This window comes from Heliangelus exortis, chromosome 9 (assembly GCF_036169615.1).
Source record: "Heliangelus exortis chromosome 9, bHelExo1.hap1, whole genome shotgun sequence".
Classification (NCBI taxonomy): Eukaryota; Metazoa; Chordata; class Aves; order Apodiformes; family Trochilidae; genus Heliangelus; species Heliangelus exortis.
Genome location: NC_092430.1, coordinates 13650139 through 13668806, shown reverse-complemented (window position 1 = coordinate 13668806; position 18668 = coordinate 13650139). Strand labels below are relative to the sequence as shown.

Here is an 18668-nt window from a genome sequence, read left to right as displayed (position 1 = left end):
TAGTTCAAATTGTTCTCTATGTTGCCTTAATTTTAGGAAATATTTATTTCCATAGAAAATGTACATTATTAAGATCAATAGTCATAGAGGATTTAATTATTGAAATGTTTAATAACACGTGTGCATTTTGCTTTGTCAAAAATTTATAAACTTGTTTGTCAAATGTACCATTAAGTGGCCACTAAATTGGATTTATGCTCTGAATTTGAAACCTCACAGATTTACTATGTTTTTATTTATACATTTATTTATAAATTTATTTATAAATTTATTTATAATTTGGAAAATCTGAAGCTATATCTTTATGATAGTAAACTTTTCACTCTGTAAGAAATTCTCTGCTACATAAAAGGACTTTTTTTTTTTTTTTTTTTTTTTTTTTTTTTTTTTTTTTTTTTTTTAAACTATGTGAATCCGGTTGTCCCTAGTAAGTGGTGAGAAAACTGAGCAGGGGAGAGCAGCCAAAGGCCTCGTGCTGCAGCCTGTAGGGAAGCTTGGGAGTTTGAACTACCCAGCAAGATAAAGTGGTTAGGATGCATTACTGAGGGAGCTTTATTAGAGGTTGGCTGGACTGTCTAAGACAGCCCACAACAATTGTGTGATGTGCTAGTGAGTTTGTATAGTTTAAATCAATAAATAAAAATTGCTTGTGCTTCTTGTAGCTTTTCTGAATTTTGTCATATTGACACAAGCATGAAATGTGTCAGAAATGCCTTGAAAATACAGAGGAAATCCAAGAATTTAATTGTTAATTTGTTGAATTTTGTTGTGCTCTCTTCATAGCAGAAAGTGCCCAGTAGACAAGTTCTGCTTTTCGTCCTAGCCAGGGACAAGAGTTATATATTGCAAAGAATAATCATTAACATTTCTTCATGTGAAAAAACTGAGACTGGGTATACCGTATTTTCCAGGTCTGTAAATAGATGAACACTGAAGGATGAACAAGTCTAACTGAACTTGCAGTATAGGAACGGGTTAATTTTCTTTGATTCTTGTGAATCTGGATTATGCACTGGAAATCTTAAACTGTGTCTCTTTGGGTACTTAGTTTCCTGAAATTGCATAGAGATGACCACTCTTAGCAGTCACTTCAATTACATTTTTCTGAGGACTGTAATCTTTGAAGAAAATGGAGAAATGCTAGGGTATATGAGAAATAATATGGAAAAAATGTTTGCTATTTACTTGTTATGCCATCATCTAAATTTTAGGCTTAGAGCCATAGGACTTCTCTTTCTGAAGGTGTGGTAGAAATGCAGTCTCTTGGAAGCAGGAGCAAAATAGGCTGTAGGCAATAGGCAAAGTTTGTCTATTGAGTTGTTTTGAAATTATCTGGTTCTAAGGCATTCATGTGTGCATCTGCAGATAACTTAGTGAGGCAGTTTAAGAGTCATTACGTTAGTTGCTCTTAGGGAGTATGGATGAAGTTTCAAAAACTGCATATGAGCAGATACCATTTTTGAAGGGTATATGTGGAAGCAAGGCAGGAAAGGAGGATGCAGGCTTAACAGGTATGGGTAAAGGTCTTATTGTAGCTCCTTGACAGTGATGAAGGAGCCAGATAAGGAGTTGTTGATAACAGTTTTGTCAGCTTGTTTTGCTACCAGGAAGTTCAGAATAAGAAAGACTACCTTAACAACTGAAGGTTAGTGTTGTTGCTGTATCTTTTTAAATTTTACATGAAGGTGCAGGTGAAGGTGCAATTTAATTACAAAGCTGTGTCTTTAGTTTTTGTTCTCACATGCTAAAGAATGCCAGGAGGATTTGTCCATGACAAATGGACATGCCTGCACCCATGATACCAGGCTCATGATCATGGCAAGATTGGCCACATGGTGAAAGAGGAGTGGCCTAATTTGGGAAATCTCACCATAGACATAAGTGCATGTTCTCAGCTGAATTACTTGTGAGATAATGAAACTGCTTCTGCAGTATGGTCTGTTGGTTGTGGTATGTATGTAGTGTTACCCAGCAGAACAGAATAGTGTGCATTACTTTGGTATTTTTCTAAGAGGCCCACATCTGAACATTTATGACAAAGCCACCTGTTTTTCTTCAGTTTTTTGGCTTGTGTCATGTGAAAGTCATACATTAGTATGACCTTCAGTATATGAATGTCAGATTTTACATTTACTGTCAGTGTTTAAAAGCATAGTTGCATATATTGATGTTAATACTGGTTTATATGAAACCAAGCTTTTGTCACAGTCTCTGTCACCTACAGTAAGTGTTACCTTATAGGTTGTTAGTCTGAATACTACACCATAGTTGTGATGGTGGACTTCTGAAGAGGGGTTGTTCAGTGTTAATTTCATTTGTTTTTCCAATTATATCTGGATGTCTTAGTTAAGCTTTCAAGTGTGTGTCTCTCTCTATATACATATATATAGTAAACTTGCCATCTTTTACATATTATTGGCCTTAATTCTTTCTTCTTCACTGAGCGCTTTTTCTCTTCATAGGCAATATCTTTCAATATTTTGAAATTCAATAAGAATGATGGTGAGAAGTCCATACATATTAACAGATTGTTTTCCACATACATGAAAATTAACGGGTTTATCCTGTAGAGCTTAATGAATTTAATTTCAATTTTATGCTTCCTTTTTTTAAAAAAAATATTTAGTTTTAGTCAGCCAAAGGGCATAACCATTCTGGTACAGCATGTGTTTAATGATTTGTTTTGCTTGCTGAAATTTATTAGAGATTAGAAGGAACCTGAGTTTAGTAAATCTGATTTTCTTGATAGCCATCTTTTTTTTAACAGAAACTGTCAATTTTTAGACTTATAAAGTTGCTGCCCAATTCAAGATTAGTTTACTAAGCAGATGTAACCACATCACCATAACAGATGCATTTGGAGGTTATTTTTTGCTTCATTCTATTTCCCAGCCTGGGAGGACTATAGGTGATAAGGTTGGTACAAATTTTTTCTTGCTTGCAAATGGTTAGGCTTAGAAGTAACAACTTTCAACCCAGTTTTACCTTAAAGATATATTTTTGCTCTAGTTAGTCTAGGACAAATGACTCTTCTTTCAGCTGACACTTGGATGGTATATCTGAGCATTGGTTGCAAGTGGGAGTACAACTCTCCCCTAAAGTGACTAAGGATTGTGTTACAAGAACTGTCTACACAGCTGACTTTGGGAATGACGTTTTAGCAATATCTATTTGTGCATATGCACAGAACAGTGGTATACAAGTTTAGGTTGCCTGAGGACTTTTAATGGGATGTAGCCTAGTTCTGCTTATGCCTTCCTACTTCTGGATCAGAAAACTGAAGTTAATTCCCATAGGTATTGTATTAGAGAAAGAGCTACAGATTGCAGATTTCCTGTTCACAGCAGTCTGTTTTCTTTCCCATGATTTATGTTTCCTGGAACTTTATTTGAAAGTTTTGTGTGTTTTAATCTCCAGTAGAAAAAGATAATGAAGCAATTAAAAAAAAAAAAAAAAAAAAAAAGACTTTCAAGGCAGTGATAAGAAGGAATTGTAATCCTTTCAGTACTAGGGACTAGCAAAAAAAAAAAAAAACCCAACCAAAACTTTTTTCTTATGTGCACTAAGTATTGTTTTAGGTGTGCATTGGCAAAGCAGCTAGCAAATCTAAAGCAAGATCTTTTAAGATGTTTGCTGCAATCTGTAGTGCCATCTGTAGGTGGGACAGTCTGTGTTTAACAAATACGTGTTGAAACTTGAATTACGGGTTGAAGTCTCCTTTGACCTTACTGAGTAGTGCATTGCTAAGGAAATTGTTTTGTGACAATCTTTTTCCTTTTTAAAATATTTCTAAAAATCTGTACCGTATATTTTTACTATCGTGATTGTTTTAATTCAAGCCAAAGAGAAAACATTTTTGAATGTGAAAAAAACTCCACTGAACACTGTCTCAAAAGCATTTTTTTGTCTCAGGAGGTGGAACTTGAGTTGGAGTGCTTACTTTTAGAGTTGGGCTAACAGATCTCTGGATTCAGTGAGTAATGGTGGCTGGAGTACTTTGATCTGCTTTGTGGTTTCCCCATTCATCTGCACATGCCAATGTTTTTAGTGTCTGGCACGTAGAGAGACTGTCTGGCTCACTGCCTTCTAAGGCTTTTTGCCAGTTTCTTCTAATAAAAAGAAAGCAAAAGAGGATGTAAGGAAAATAGCTGAAATTTTAGATGTGTCAGCAAAATTTTATGCCAAAGTAGGGTGGAAATGACAGTCAGATTGCAAAGGGTTTTGATGAGCTGAGCCTTGAAAACTTCCAAGGATGGGAAATACAAAATCTTTCTGACTGATCTGTTGCTCTGCTTGACTGTCCTCATGGTGAAAATGCTTTTCCTGATCTCTGAAATCTCTGTTTCAATTTATTTGCAGTTTCTTATATCTTTACATCATGCAACATGCATTTGGCTGTCTCCTGGGTGACCTCATTGTAGGTACTGGAAGGATGCTTTTAGGTTCCACTGAACTTTTTTTCTCAAAGCTAGAACAGTCCCTGTGCCCTCATACGTTGTTTAAGTGGCAAATCTTCCAGCCGCCTCACCATCTCGATGGCCCTTTTGCTCCAGGTTATCAAAGTCCTTGTTTTACTGGGGGGCTAAAATTGAATGCAGTATTCCAGATGCCTTGTTAAAAGTGCCAAGCAAAGGGGAATAATAGTTTTGACTGATGCTAATGGCTGTGTTTCTGCTCATTCAGCTCCTATGAGCCTCCTTTGCTATTAAGGTGTACTGCAGACTTGTGTTTGGCTTGCTCAGTATCTGTAAAAAGACAAAGAACAGTCAGCATAAATATTTTGAAAAGGGATAGAGTTAAGCTAACCTAATCTTCACCTACAGGTTTTGTTTACAAAACAAATACTTTAAACTTTTATTAGATTTTGATACATCTTCCTAAGGATGAGCTGACATAGTCTAGAGGCAAGAACTTTGGATGTATGGTTCCTAATGGAATTAAAAAAAAATAAAATCTATGTATTCAAAATGGAATGGAGAGTTGAAGAGTTAATTGGGATCTTAGAGGAAATCTCAGAGATGCCAGCACATAGAGAGTGCTTTATTCAAGTGGCAGGATACTCTAGTTCTGTTTTTTCTCTTTCTGATTTTTGTTGACTGTAATATCTTCACCTGACATTTTCCAGTGCAGTCAAACTTGTAGTAACAAGGTGTTTCTGGGGAAATCCCAGACCTATTGCACTGTCTTCAAATACCTTAATGTGAACTTTTGCCTTAATTTTTATAAAGATTCAGTACTGGCTGGATTGATGATATGCTATGTCTGATTGTAGGGTAAACTGATAGTGTAAAGTCCTGGGTGTCTCAGGAGCCTCATTGCTTTCTCTGTGTTAACTACTACTAAGTATTTTTACCTTCAATTATGGAAATCCAGGCTGTTTGTACCATTAAAATAATTTAACTCTTGAACTAAAGCTAAAAAAAGTCTTCCAGTGGCAGGCTTCTGGTCAAACTGAAAACAAACAAAAACTCCATGCTCAGTTCAGGGTACTATTTTTAAAGACTTAATTTGTCAATTCAGAGTTAAATGGAGACCTTAAAAAAAAAAAAAAAAGTTTATTATCTAATTCTGGTGAGATTTTTCACTTGTAATCATTATATCTTACAGCCAGGTCCAAAGTTAGCTACCTAAATTAGGTTACAGCATCTTACAGTTTTAATACTTTCTTTACTAAAGGAGCTGAGAAAAAAGTTTCAGTGATGATAGTGCTTGATCTTTACTAAGTCTTTGAAATGTCTCCTCAAATATGCTGAAGTCTGGCAGTTGACATACCACATACCTTTTTAAAGCTGAGCTGAGCCTGCTCCTCTGGTTGCACCTGTGACAGCTTTGTGTTCTGCAGGTTTTCTCATAGAATCTGAGAGCAAATTACCATTTAAATAACCATATACACTTTCAAATTTACAGGCAGATAAAATTATTTATCTGAAAAATCAGTATTTTCCAAAGCATTGCTTTAATTTGCATGATTTATTTCTATGTATTGGTTTATCTGTGCTGGAATTTTCCTCTTCAGTTACCTGGTGGCAAAATGTAACATATTCTTGCTCATTCAAGATGTTTAAAAATTCATCTTGAGGAGGCTGTATTACTGTTTCCTAGACCAATGCTAAACTCTGTCTCTTGGTCAGTCTTTTTATAATCTGTGTGCAGTATTTCCGATGAAAAGTCTGCAGAAACTGCTTTTGCGCCAGGAAATAGTTCTTTATGTACATTGCTCTCTTCTTTGAGTGCTTATCCATCTGGTTACTATATTTATGAAAACGTGTCTTAGTTTCTACAAATATTCTACCAGTATGGTGTGTGTGTGTGTGTATTTTTTTTTTTTTTTTCTGCTGTGTGGACATTCTACTACTTAGCTGAAGGTGGTCTTGAGAGAACTGTGCAGACAGTCACAAGAGAGGCTTTTAATACATTGTAATGGTATAGTGGTTGGCAAAGGGCTCTAATACAGTTTGGTTCTACATGTTATTCTGTTTGGTGTTGTTGAAATGTTGCTGCTTTCCAAGCATGCTGGCTGTAAGACTTTCTGCCTGCTGTGCCTGTTCATGATGAGCAGTCTGATCCAGAATTCTTCAATCAAGGAATGCTTTTCCGCACCTCTCTGGAGTCGTCTCTTTTTGAATCTTGTGGCCTTAATGGGCAACCTAAAAGAAGTTATGTGCTTCCTATGGAAAGAGTAATGTGCCTCAGCACAAATGACAGATACTGGGCAAGTGGAAAGGACCAGTGCAGTGCTGTGCAGTGATCTCTCACAGTCTGCATGGTTTTGATTTGTGCTGTTCTGAATTGGGTGGTTTTTGGGTGTGGCTATGTAGAGGTGTTGTTTGTGGAGGGGTTGTGTGGGGGGTGGGGCTACGTTTGGGTGGGCTTCTGTTTGGGTGTGGCTTTGCTGGGGTGGGGTGATGTGGGGGTGTGGTCATCTGGGGTGGGGTGCTGTTGGGGTGTGGCTACGATGTGGGTTGGGCTCGTTTTGGGTGTGCTTCTGTGTGGGTGTGGATAATTGCATCTTTGTTAAAAAGATGATAGTGAGTGAGAGGGGAAAAAATGGTGTGATGGTGTGATGATGATCCTGAGTTCTGAAAGAATCCCCAAAAAAAGCACAAGAACAAAGGAGAGCAAAGAAGAAAGTGATTGACCCTGAAAGCAAGCCAGGATTAGTCTGAAGGATTGTAATTTTGAACCAAGGTGGTTGAGACAAATCTGAGTGATGAGAAGGTACCATTGGTCTTTGCCCTTGGTATGCAGAGTACATGTGACAGGCAGAGTTGGTGTGTGCTGCTGGAGGCTCCTAAATTGAAGTGTGTGCAAGAAACACACCTGTGGTCTGACTGCATGTCTTGGACTAGTCATTAGAGATATTTCTGGGCAAGATGCTGACCATATGCCAAGTCCCCTAAAAGTGCATTTCCTCAGTTCTCCTTCTTTTTGAATGCTTGCTTTCTTTCAGTTCCTCTGAACTTGACAGTCTTCCCAACAGAAGACTTAAGGCATTAAAGGTTAATTTTTATGTGGGGTACCTCACATACTATGACAGTAGGTTTTTTTCCTTTTCTAAAAGAGGGATGTTCAGTTGGCCCAACTGATGGTTTGCTTTTCTGTTCTCTAAAGTCAGAACTTGTAGAATTCTAAGATGAGCCTTCTCAGCCTGAAAGATGCATATTTTTTCCCACTGATGCTTCACAACAGTGAAAACTTCTCCTACGTGTTCATAGTAGAAATTTTTCACAGACTTTATACCCAGTTTAAGAAAGAAAATTATCTCTGGATTGACTTGGACACAGAAGGTAAACATCTTGGTCTTGGTGGCCGGGTGGTATAAGATTTACCTTGAAATTCTAGTCATGCTGAATGGAGTTGTTTTTATTTACTACCAAGTTTTAATGGTTTTGTGTTTGTGTTTTTTGCTGTGTGTGTAGTGGTTTTTTTCTTTTCCTTTCTCTCTTTTTTGAGAAGGACTTTTTCCTTCTTTTTCTTGTTGTCCTGTAAAGTTGCCACCTGCCCAGAAAATAAAATGTGTAATTTTAAGGAGGACAGTTTCTTTATTTTTTAACTTTTTCTGGCTTCCCACCACCCCCTCTTCTACATATGGCAGAGCCAGGGAATCAAGTGGAGTAAGGTTGCAGAAAATATAAAGAAAATTATGAGAATGCTCTAGGTACATACTTCATATATTTCAGAGTAGTTTGCTTGTGTCAAATATAGTCAGTTTGGCTAGTGGTCCATCCTGAGCTAAAAGCAAAATGTTGAGGATGAGTTGAAAGTATTTCTGAAATTTTATTTAATATACTGCATTGTGTTTGTAGCAAATGTGTCAGTGAGAGACCTAATAGTCATGATAGTGGAAACTCAGTTAACTCAATGCCTCTCGTGGGGAAACTAATGTAATATGGTTCTTGCCAATGTAAGAAACTGTCAGGTTTGTGTTTTGTAGCTGATAGAAGGGGTTTTTTCTGCCCAAATATTTGACTTTTCCCAGTTGTGCTAATTAGGCTGGAGAAGACAATGACTGTGCATACAAACTTTGCCTTGTCACTGCGTGACAGGCTTACAAAAGGAAATTAAATTCTAGGTTAATTCAAGGCTCAAAATAGCGTTTCTCTTGCAATATGCATTACTCTTTCCTTGCCACTTTCTTCTCTCCCCGCTCTACATGGAATATTCCATTCATTACTGCCTAAGAAATCTGTTATTTTGCAGTCTGCAAATGCTGAAATGACGTTAAAGGAGAAACACTTGCTTGCAACCAAAACTATTTTTGAACGAACACTTCTTTTTAGAAATTGTAACCAGCTGAGAAGAGCTGAATTGAGATCTTTTGCTGTACAATAATTTTGTATAGCATTTCATCAAATGATTCCCTGTGATGCTCATGTGTTAGGTAATTCTGAAAGAGGAGTATATGAAATAGAAGACGAGGAGGTACTTAACTGCTATGGAATAGGATTTGACATCTTTTGTAGGATATTTTCAAGGATAAATTCAAATTTTTCAGACTTAGATAATCAAAATACATTAAGAATTTCGTGAAACTTAAAGTACTTGTATTTTAGTCTGCTTTTTTGCCTCCACGGTGTTTCTACCTCTGAAAGAATCCACAGGGAAACCTGGCACACATTCTTCTGTTTTGACTATTAAATAAGTGTGCTCTTCCTCATTCTGTTGTGATGGTGTTTAACTGTGATTGAAAATAAACCTTTTAAATGTTTGGAAAGATATCTGCTATGCTGAAACAATGGATTGCTTATGCATTGTAACAACAAAGGTAAGTTGATAAAGCTTTAATGCCTACAGTTCTGGAAGTTCTCGTTGAATGTTTTTTTCCTGCTTTTGTCTACCTGTAATGAAAATGCTGTGATGGTTTTCTAGTGTTGATTTGTTTTTTTTCTTTTAATCTAACAGCACAGATTGCCAAAATAAATTTTGTAGTTGCTAAGAACAATCATAGAATAGATGTTAGCTCTTCTAAAAGCTAATTCTGTACATACTGAAAAAGTCAAATGTAGTAGAATGATGAATTATGTTTGTCATTTTGCAGTAAGACTATTTTCTATAAAAATCTACTCTCTTTAAATGTGCTAAAGTAGTAGTTTGCTTTTTATTCCAGAATGGGGAATACCAAATGATTTAATTATTATTCATCATCTTCTCTTTGATTCTGTGAAGTCCGGTTAAGGATGGATGAATTTCAGGTCACGTTGTACTTCTGACATTGTGTTGCTTTGAGATGAATACTCACATATAACTTAGTCTCACTACTTCTCTGCTAGGGCAAAGTTTTATGTATGACTGCTTTTAATAGTCCACTTGTGAGAGCTAAAGCTAAAATCTGATGCATAAGTAGAATGTATTTGCATGTGCTTGTGAAAATAGTGACATAGTGAGTTTGTGTTTCTGGAAGCTTTTTGTTTTCCTGGAAGTGGTTAACTGATGTTTCATATTGCTCCCTTTTCCCTGGATGTTCAAGTAGTTACAGGTTAAATTTTTTTTAAAATTATCTACTTTGACTTCTAGCATTTTTCTGGATAATTTGAAACCATAGAATTTGTTCATATCCATGTCCTTCTCAAGAAGAAGAATAAAATTCAACATATTTGAAAATATCATGTGGGTCTAGTTGGTAGTTTTTATAAAAGAAAAGGTCAGAATGCTTATCAGGCTGCTTGACATGAGGAAGCATAGGCTGAGTGACATGGGTGAATTTCCCTCATCTCAAAGGAGTCTTTCTGGCATCAGAACTGTTGTCCACTTTTTTTTTTTTTGGAACTAAAACATACCCTTTAAAATCATATTTGATTAACATTCATTTGTAGCATTTCTGCTTTATTTATTTTAAAAAATGTTCTCTTTTGTACAGTGAAATCAGGGTTGTATATGGATGCATTCGCTTTGTTATATCAATGAGTACAAAAAAACCTGAGGAACATATTTTTAAAAAGGGAGGGGCAGTGCTGTCATTTCTGTAATCGGACTGCTCAACTTGTATTTTGCCCATTTCTTTACATTCCCATATCTGCTTGTCTAAGAACAGAAGGATAATGTGGAGAATTAAGCCAACGGAAAATGTATCCTAAGGAAAAACCCCAATAATGTTGTTGTTTAGTTTGATTAACCTAGGTCTGAGTGGTAAGTAGGAGGGAGTGCTCACAGAAATGCTGCATGGGAGAGGAAGAGATCATCCTCTCTGCACAGCATAGTCTTAGATGAGTTTAGACTGATCATGCATTTCTACCTGGAATTATCAGCACCTAATCCTTCCTGCCTGTTTCATGTGAAGTTTTGGCCTCATTTGTCTAAATGCTGCTGTAGTACTTTCTATCTTCAAATAAAGCTGTTTATTTAAAGTGGGGCTTATGAAAGAACTGTTTCCTTCCCAGTGAAAATATAGGCATCTCATGTCTTAAAAGCTGTTTTCTAATGAAAAAGACATTCTTTTTGTGCATAAAAGTATTTGTCAAACATAAAGGAAAATGAATGTCTGTAAGACAATTTTGAAATCAGCAATAAGGAAAGGATTAGTAATAAAGATAGGATTAGTAATGCTGTGAAATGCTTTCCCCTTCTCTACCTTGAGCGGAAGAGTATTTGAAACAATTCATTGTTACTGTTTATTTCTGAACAGGGAAAAGGGATTGAAACGATCTAAAGTTTCTAATGGCTCTCAGAAATCTTTCATAACTTGATCTTTGATAATTCTGTTGTACTTAATTCAGAATGACTATATAGCCATGATGGATGAACAGGTTTTTAAACGACTTTCTGGCCTGTCTACTGAAGTTTAACTGGTTTGCTTTGCCCTAATCGACTGTACAGACTACTGATTAATACAGTATTTTTTTTCCTCCTTATGTGGGCACATTTGGTTTGGTGTAGGTAGGCAAATTTGCATCAGTGCAACCATGGATACTATTAAGAGCAGGCATGTGGGCTGAGCTTACAGTAATGATTTTTATTTAAGTAACAGTTTTAAGTAAGTTCATGGCATTTAAAAATACAGCATATGAAAAATTATTTATTTTTCAATAAAAGTAATTTTTGACCAGACATTCTGTTGTTTAATAATATACTCTTAGTAGAACAGATGAATTTCAAGTGACATAAAATTTCTTCAAATAATACTTAGAGTAAAAATAGTGCAAAATAATTATTTTTTACCATTTTTATTTCAAAATGCTAAGAAGCATGCTGCTTGGGCTGTACCAAAGCAGTATTGGTCCAGTCCAGTACTTTGTATCTTACAGTAGCCAAAAGCTAAAATCTCTCAAAATCTAGGGAGAGGGGAAGCATGTATGATGCATCAGCCTATTATCAAGGGGGAAAGTTGAAGGTTTTTTTACCAGTTATTAAATTCAAAAGTTGTGAGTCATCAAATTCTAGGTCATCTCTGTTCTGGGCAAGCACTGTGTTGTGGCTGCTCAACGAGGAAGACTTCATGCTGCCAGAACAGAGGAGCACAGCTACATCCAGCATAGTTGCAGTTGGAAGGGTGATACTGAGTTGGTGTGATTCCTGAAGGTTTCCTTACTTGGTTGTGCAGTAGTTCAGAGAATCCCGTTGTTAATCTTGTTGGTTTTTGGAACTTCCCTCAATGTTAAGGGATTTGTCTCCTCACCTACTATGTGCAAGTGTGAAAGGGAATGACAGTTTCTTGAATTAGAAGTGATGCAGTCCAGCTACCTGCTTAAAGCAGAGTGAGCATCAAATTCAGATCAGGTTGCTGAGGGCTTAGATTAATTAAGGCTTGTAAAGGCTGTCATCCTGTCTCAGTTTAAGGTTGTCTCTCCTCCCTCTGTGCACTGCAAAGGACAGTGCACAATTTTCTTGGTAACCTGTTCTTAGACATTAGAAGGCTGCTTTTAAGTCATGCAAAGCTTTATTTTCTCCAGATTGAACAAGCCCAGTTCCCTAAACTTTCATTCATTGTGCTTCAGCCCCTTGATCATTTTGGTGGCTTTCCACTGTACTTTTTCCTATATTCCAGTTATAATCTAAAAAGTATTTGAAAAAGCAGAAGGAGAGGTTACAAGGCAGGCTTTAACCTTCTGGAGCTACGGTGTGTTTAAAACCTCCAATGTTGGCAGGGAATAAAATTTGATAGAGGCAATTGTGTGAGAATTGAAACAATTAAAATATAAATATTCTTAATCTTGATACAGAAATTGCTTGGTAGGCCCAAGGATGTTTTCCTAAATAATTGTAGAAGAAGCAGAAACTTGGTTATATGGGAAATGATTACCCTAAAAGCTTCAGAAATACCATGATATGGGTATATAGAACATCAGCACATGTGAATAATGTGTCGTGATGGATTTTTGCAAGGAGCTTTACTTTGCCAACATTTCGTGTCATCACTGAAAACCAAACTGCTTTTCAAATGTATTTGATTGGTTGTATATAAATCATAGTTATCTGGTGAGCCAATTGCACAGTGCTAATAATAGACCACTTGGCTTCAATACCCCATCTGGTTATAATGTTGAAGAAATGTGTGCAGAATCAGTCATCATAAAAAACTTGGGAAATGAAAAAAATTGTGCATTTCTAATGTTGCCAGTGTCAGCAGATGGTATGAAACTGCACTTGCATATAAACTTGAAATATAATGCAGTGCCAAAGAAACAGCTGCCTACCAGGATCGTTGTTGGTAAGGATCAAAGTGAGGAATGGTTGTCTGCAGACTGACTTGGAGTAGGAGGCCAAGCGTGTGGGTAATGTATGCCATAGGTGGGTTTAAAGGCTGACAGAAACAGTGAGGAACATCAGCAGAGAACACTTACCTTGTGGTCATGCCAAGCAAAATGAAATCCCAGCTGTATGGCTGGTTTGTATTTTTCCGAGTTTGTGTGCTTGAAGAAGTTTGGTACGACCCACCTTATATGAGGCTGATGAATCTTCAACTAAAAGACAGAAGAGTTCAATGTAAGTTTGTACTTACTTCCCCTCCTGCTTTTACAGTAAAGGCTGGTAATTAGTACCTCAAATAAGTGACAAAGGAGTTAGAGTTAATTATTGCTTCAGTTCTGGGTGTGTTTGGTTAGGAATTGATTGAAGAGCAGGTAAAACACATTCCTGTAAAATACCAGTATTTCCAGAAGTCAAAGTATACAACTTGTTGACTGACTCAAAGAATAAGGTGTGGATTATGTTTAAGCTGGAGATGCTGAATACAGGAGTAAAAAAGGAGAACACCTCTCTGAAATCAATCCTATAAATAAGACCCCTTCAAAGCATTTTCTCAACTCCATTTGCCTGCCTTGAACTGTGTGGGTATATTTCAAAGGATCTGATGATCATAACCTGAGTAATTTTCCAGGTAGGATTAATGGGAGCAGAGCAGTGACGCATTTGTTCCTGATCACTTTTGCTTTGCTGTCCTTGTTGACAGCAGAAAAATTCAATTTGTGGCTTCTTGAGTGACAGTGAACTGATCTGTCAGGTTGCTGCTACTCCTTTTCTTCACTCCTTACCTCCTAGAAGCCCAGTAGAACCTGATACGCCCTTTTGGCTGGTGAGTGAAAGCAGCTCATGGAAAAGCCCAATGCACACTTAGGCTATTAAAACAGCTTCTGAGATGCAGACTCGGAGAGCACTGAGCAGTAAAATTGGTTCAGCTGTGAAAAGTCAGGTAAAATGCTAAGACTTAGCAGCTCACCAGTTTTGGAAGTAGAAGGGGAGGAGATCAGTGATTTTTTTTTTTTTTTTTTTTTTTTTCCAGCAGAATCAAAATGGTTTGCTCTGTTTGGCTGCTGCTCTTGAAACTGGACTCTCAGAGCAAACAGCTTCGGAATAGTTTCCTGTTGTAATGAAAACAGTGGGTGAGTTAGACGTAGGATTGTTCGTAGTTAGACATATGGCCTCCAACATGATTCCCTCTGTAGGCAGGGGTATTTAAATTTCTTGATGGAAAAAACCCCAAACACTTGAAGTGAGATGTCAGGATGGCTGAGCTCATTGGTTGATTATCTGGTTTGCTGCTAGTCAGTTGTGTTTTATTAGCTGCCACCCTGCTTGATCACTTCTTTTGTATGAGTGCAGTCAAGTTGCACCAGGGCTTTGTTAACATGAGGTTTGCTTTTACACTTTATTCAAGGCTTAATCATAGCCTGGTTTATTGTCAGTGTGTATTACTCATACTTTCATATGTGGTGATAACATTACTTGAATCTTATTCCTAGGACTGGTATTTAAAAGTAAAAAAAAAAAAAAAGTAAAACATGGATGACATCTTCAGGTGAATAATGTAACTGTTTAAGTGTTATTAAATCTTGACAGATTTTGTTGGTGAATTTTTTTGTGGGATTTTCTTTTCTTTTTTTTTAAGAGATGTTTTTTGAAGACTATACACTACTATATTTTGAGTTTGTGGGAGGGTAGGACACAATTTAATGAAATTTTAATACATACTAGAAGTGTTAAGTGAGAACTTCTGTCTTAAAGGTCTATGTGGGCAGGAATCATCAGCATTTTCTGAGCTCATCTAAATGCCCGACAGAGAACTAACAGTCCTTAGGGGGTTTTAGTGACAAACCCATATTGCCTGGAAGAACGATTCCCTCCCCTCCATTGTATGAAAATTTGAGAACAGAAACTACGTCCTTCTTTCAGTCTTTGTGTGTACTCAGCACTTTGTGGGTTTACTTGTGCCCACATATAATCGATATTGAAGAAATTTTTGATCCTTCCTTATCTTGGTGAGGCTGATTGTGCCATGTACCTTTCGAGTTTCTCTCATGCCATTGAGATGGAACAATCCATTGCCGTGAATTTTCACTTCTCTGTGACCTATACTTCTTTTTTCCTATTAAAAAAATAGTTGCATTTGGTTGTTTGTATTTGGGGTCCTGGTGAAGGCACCACCACTGAGTAACATTTGTTTGCATGTTGCGTGTGTGATAGATACGTGCAAGTAGTGTAGCTCGAGTTCCAGAGCTGTTCTGTTCAGGTGACTACAAAGGCTCTTCTGACTTGGGCTCTCTCAGGGCTGGGCTGCTGGGTTGGCCAAATCTGGAACAAAAAAGTCATGGTTCTTGCATTCTTGCACTTGGTGTTTGTTTATCTATGCAATAATTCTGTAGAATTGCTTGGAGTGATATAATGATGAATTTTGTAGATTTTTCCTCAGTACTTAAGATGGCCTTTCATCTCTGAACTCTGATTATTTCTCTGAAAATATATAATAATTAACAATTATGCATGTTTGACTCATAGTATATTCCTGTATCTTTTTGTGAATGTTTTACTTGGAAAGATAAATTCTTCAATCTATTATTTTTTTATTTGGGGCAAAACCCTTCTACATTCACAAGGATTAACATACAACTACTTACTATGTGACTGAATCTGAAAATCTACTTTAATTGCGTTAGTTTTAGTGCAATTGTAGTTAAACCAGGTACAGTTTTCCTTAAAAAAAAAAATAAAAGGGAAGAAAAAGAAATGTCTCTTGTAACCCTGCAGTGTAGTGACGATGCTGTTCCAGTTTATTCAGAAAACACAAAAACAAATTAAAAACCCCAAACCAACTTTCTGCTTCAATTTCTAGTTAAGATTGATAATAACTTAACTGTAACTCAAGAATGCTGAATCAGGACTATTTTATTACATGAAACTTTAGTTGTTGTTTGGTTGTTTTTTTGTTTGTTTCTTTAAGCTGGACTCTTCATGTGCTATGAAAATTCCAGGTAACATGAGGAGTGATTAGCTTAGCGATCCATTATAGATAAATGCATCTTAAAAGCTGTTTGAAAATTTCCTGGGAATAAGCATCATCTCTTGAAGAGTGAGAAATGCATCAATTTTTCACTTTCCACATGGGATGTACATAGCTGGCTTTATCTAAGTAATTGCAGTTCAGGTGACAGAAGTTTGAAGTTGGTGTAGAAGCAGCATCATCTTTTATAACTCCCATCTTGATCTTATTTTTGACTGATAGCAACAATGTTAGAACTGTTTTATGCGTTATATTATACGTGCCACTCCAAATTGTACAGACACAGCTGGAATTACTATTAGAGCAGTGAGGGACGTGCTGCTGGGGAGGAGGCAAAGAAAAAAAAGCTGGAAGAGCTTGTCGTGACAATGTAGAGAATATGTTTCCAAAATCAAAAGATGACAATGGCTTTTCAAATGAGAAGATGTTGAAATGGGAACAATAGGAGTTAAGCCAAAATAAATGAAAGCTGGAAATCAAAAGGTTTCTTGCTGCTAAAGTAATTGGTTCAATAAATGCCTTGTATAACAATAATGTAGATAGCAGCAACTCATTATAATGTAGCTGGATGATTTAAAAGAAACATTAAATTGTTTATTAAGGTTGGTTGAGAGAAAAACGTCCCACTTTGCATAATTTGGAAAGAAAAGCATCAGATTTGATTGTATTTAAAACTGAGGATTGTTAGTCATCTAAAATCATGAGAGCATTGTTTGTAGCTTATTCTAATGTAACTCTCCTGTCACAAAGACTGCAAAAGTGCATATCTCATAATATTAAACAAGAAAGTTAATTTTAAAATAGGATGTTTTCACCTTTCAAAATATTCACTGGCAATGTAAAAACCTCTAGATTTTGTCCCATTAATTAGAATGTTTCTTCATGTATTGATTCAGAGAACGAAATGAAAATGAGTTTTTGTGCCTCAGTGCACTGCAATTTATAAATTCCATGTTGGAACAACTTCGGTGGCAGATTATGACTATAATGAATTTTAAAAATTTTCTGGCAGAATTGACTTGTATTTTCTCTGCTTTTGTCTTTGCCTCAGTTCCGATGCTTGGATATAATAGTAGATTTTTTGGTTTGTCGTCTTAGGCTGTGAAGTCTTTTTTTTGTAAAATGAAGAATTTGGAAAAAAGAATGTGACGTACTATAGGTTCTTGTTTTACATCCTTACCTTTAAATGCCGGTTTTGGGAAGCAGAGAAATGCTTTCGAGTGGCGATGGAGAAATGCCGCCCTCTGCTGCTAATGCAGCTTAACAACAGCGGGACAACGCGGCGATCTGCGCTTCAGAGAACTTGGCAAAGGTTCCTCTGCCACGGGTTGAAATATGTGATAAGGTCCTTTTGACTGGCAGGAAAGATCACAGAATTGTAGTATCAACTTACTGGTTACTGTAGCTGTGGTTACTGGTCAACTGATAGAACTAAGTTGTTGGTTTGCTGATTATGAATCTGTAAAATCTTAGTACTTATATTTTTAAATTCCCAGCTTACTTTGGTAATTTGCACAGTTAATTTCCTTCCACTTCCACAATAAAAAACATGCATGTAGTTATTCTTGATAAAATGGAATTATTTCCAGCCCTCAAGAGCCTGGATATTGATTTCCTGTAATGTGAGAGCTAGCAACACTGAACTGTTTGTTTTGCTGAACTGTTTTTTTCCATTAAATGATTTAAAGGTCTTTTGTAAACTTTGGCAACTACTGTTTGCACCCTTTTTCTTTCTTGATTTAAACTTGTGTGTTCTCCATGACACACAAGTAGTACAGAAGTGTTCTCAGTGCTGATGACTTCCTTTATAACATCAAATGAAGATAATAGAAATGTGAAGACTTTGTCCTGCCCTTTGTATTGTATGGCTTTTGAAGACACTACAATGAACAGTGTGTTAAACCTTCTGTAATTTTCCTTCCTTTTCCATTCTCTTGTCACTGTATTGGCATCTCTTTAACCAGTACTCAAGATGCCCAGTGGAAGCCTTGAGTTGATCTGAGTCTCTGGGATTCTGTCAGGAGTAGGTGATGCACGTGGAATCTGTCAGAGTACCAATATTCTTTAAAAATGAAGCACTGTAAAATATTGTGAACCAAGCACTAAGTGAGGGTTCAATTGGCAAGAGTTTCTCATATCTTAAGCTTCTTACTCTCCATCTGATTTATTCTTGCCTAGAGGGCTGAGTGTGCTGTTGTGCATAATGTATGTAGCAATAATTAGGCCTTGGTTAATGTTTTCTGCTTTCTTCTAGCTGGATTGTATTCAGGAGACCACTGATATATCCCATCTCTCATGTGCAGCAACACTCTTCCTCCTCTTTACTGCTTCCCGTTGGTTTAGTTCAGTTGTACCATGTGTTAGTCCCAGGCAATGTGTACTGGAATATGCAGAAGCTAAATCTTAGCTGCTTTCACAACAGGCAGCTTGTACAGGTTTAGAATATACTTTAAACAAA

At 36.7% G+C, this 18668-nt stretch overlaps 1 protein-coding gene across 7 annotated transcripts in view; it reads left to right on the top strand.

Annotated features, from left to right (window-relative positions):
- DLG1 (discs large MAGUK scaffold protein 1) overlaps positions 1 to 18668 on the top strand; it is a 143389-nt gene that overhangs the window by 13049 nt on the left and 111672 nt on the right. The gene's annotated exons all lie outside the window — the stretch shown is intronic.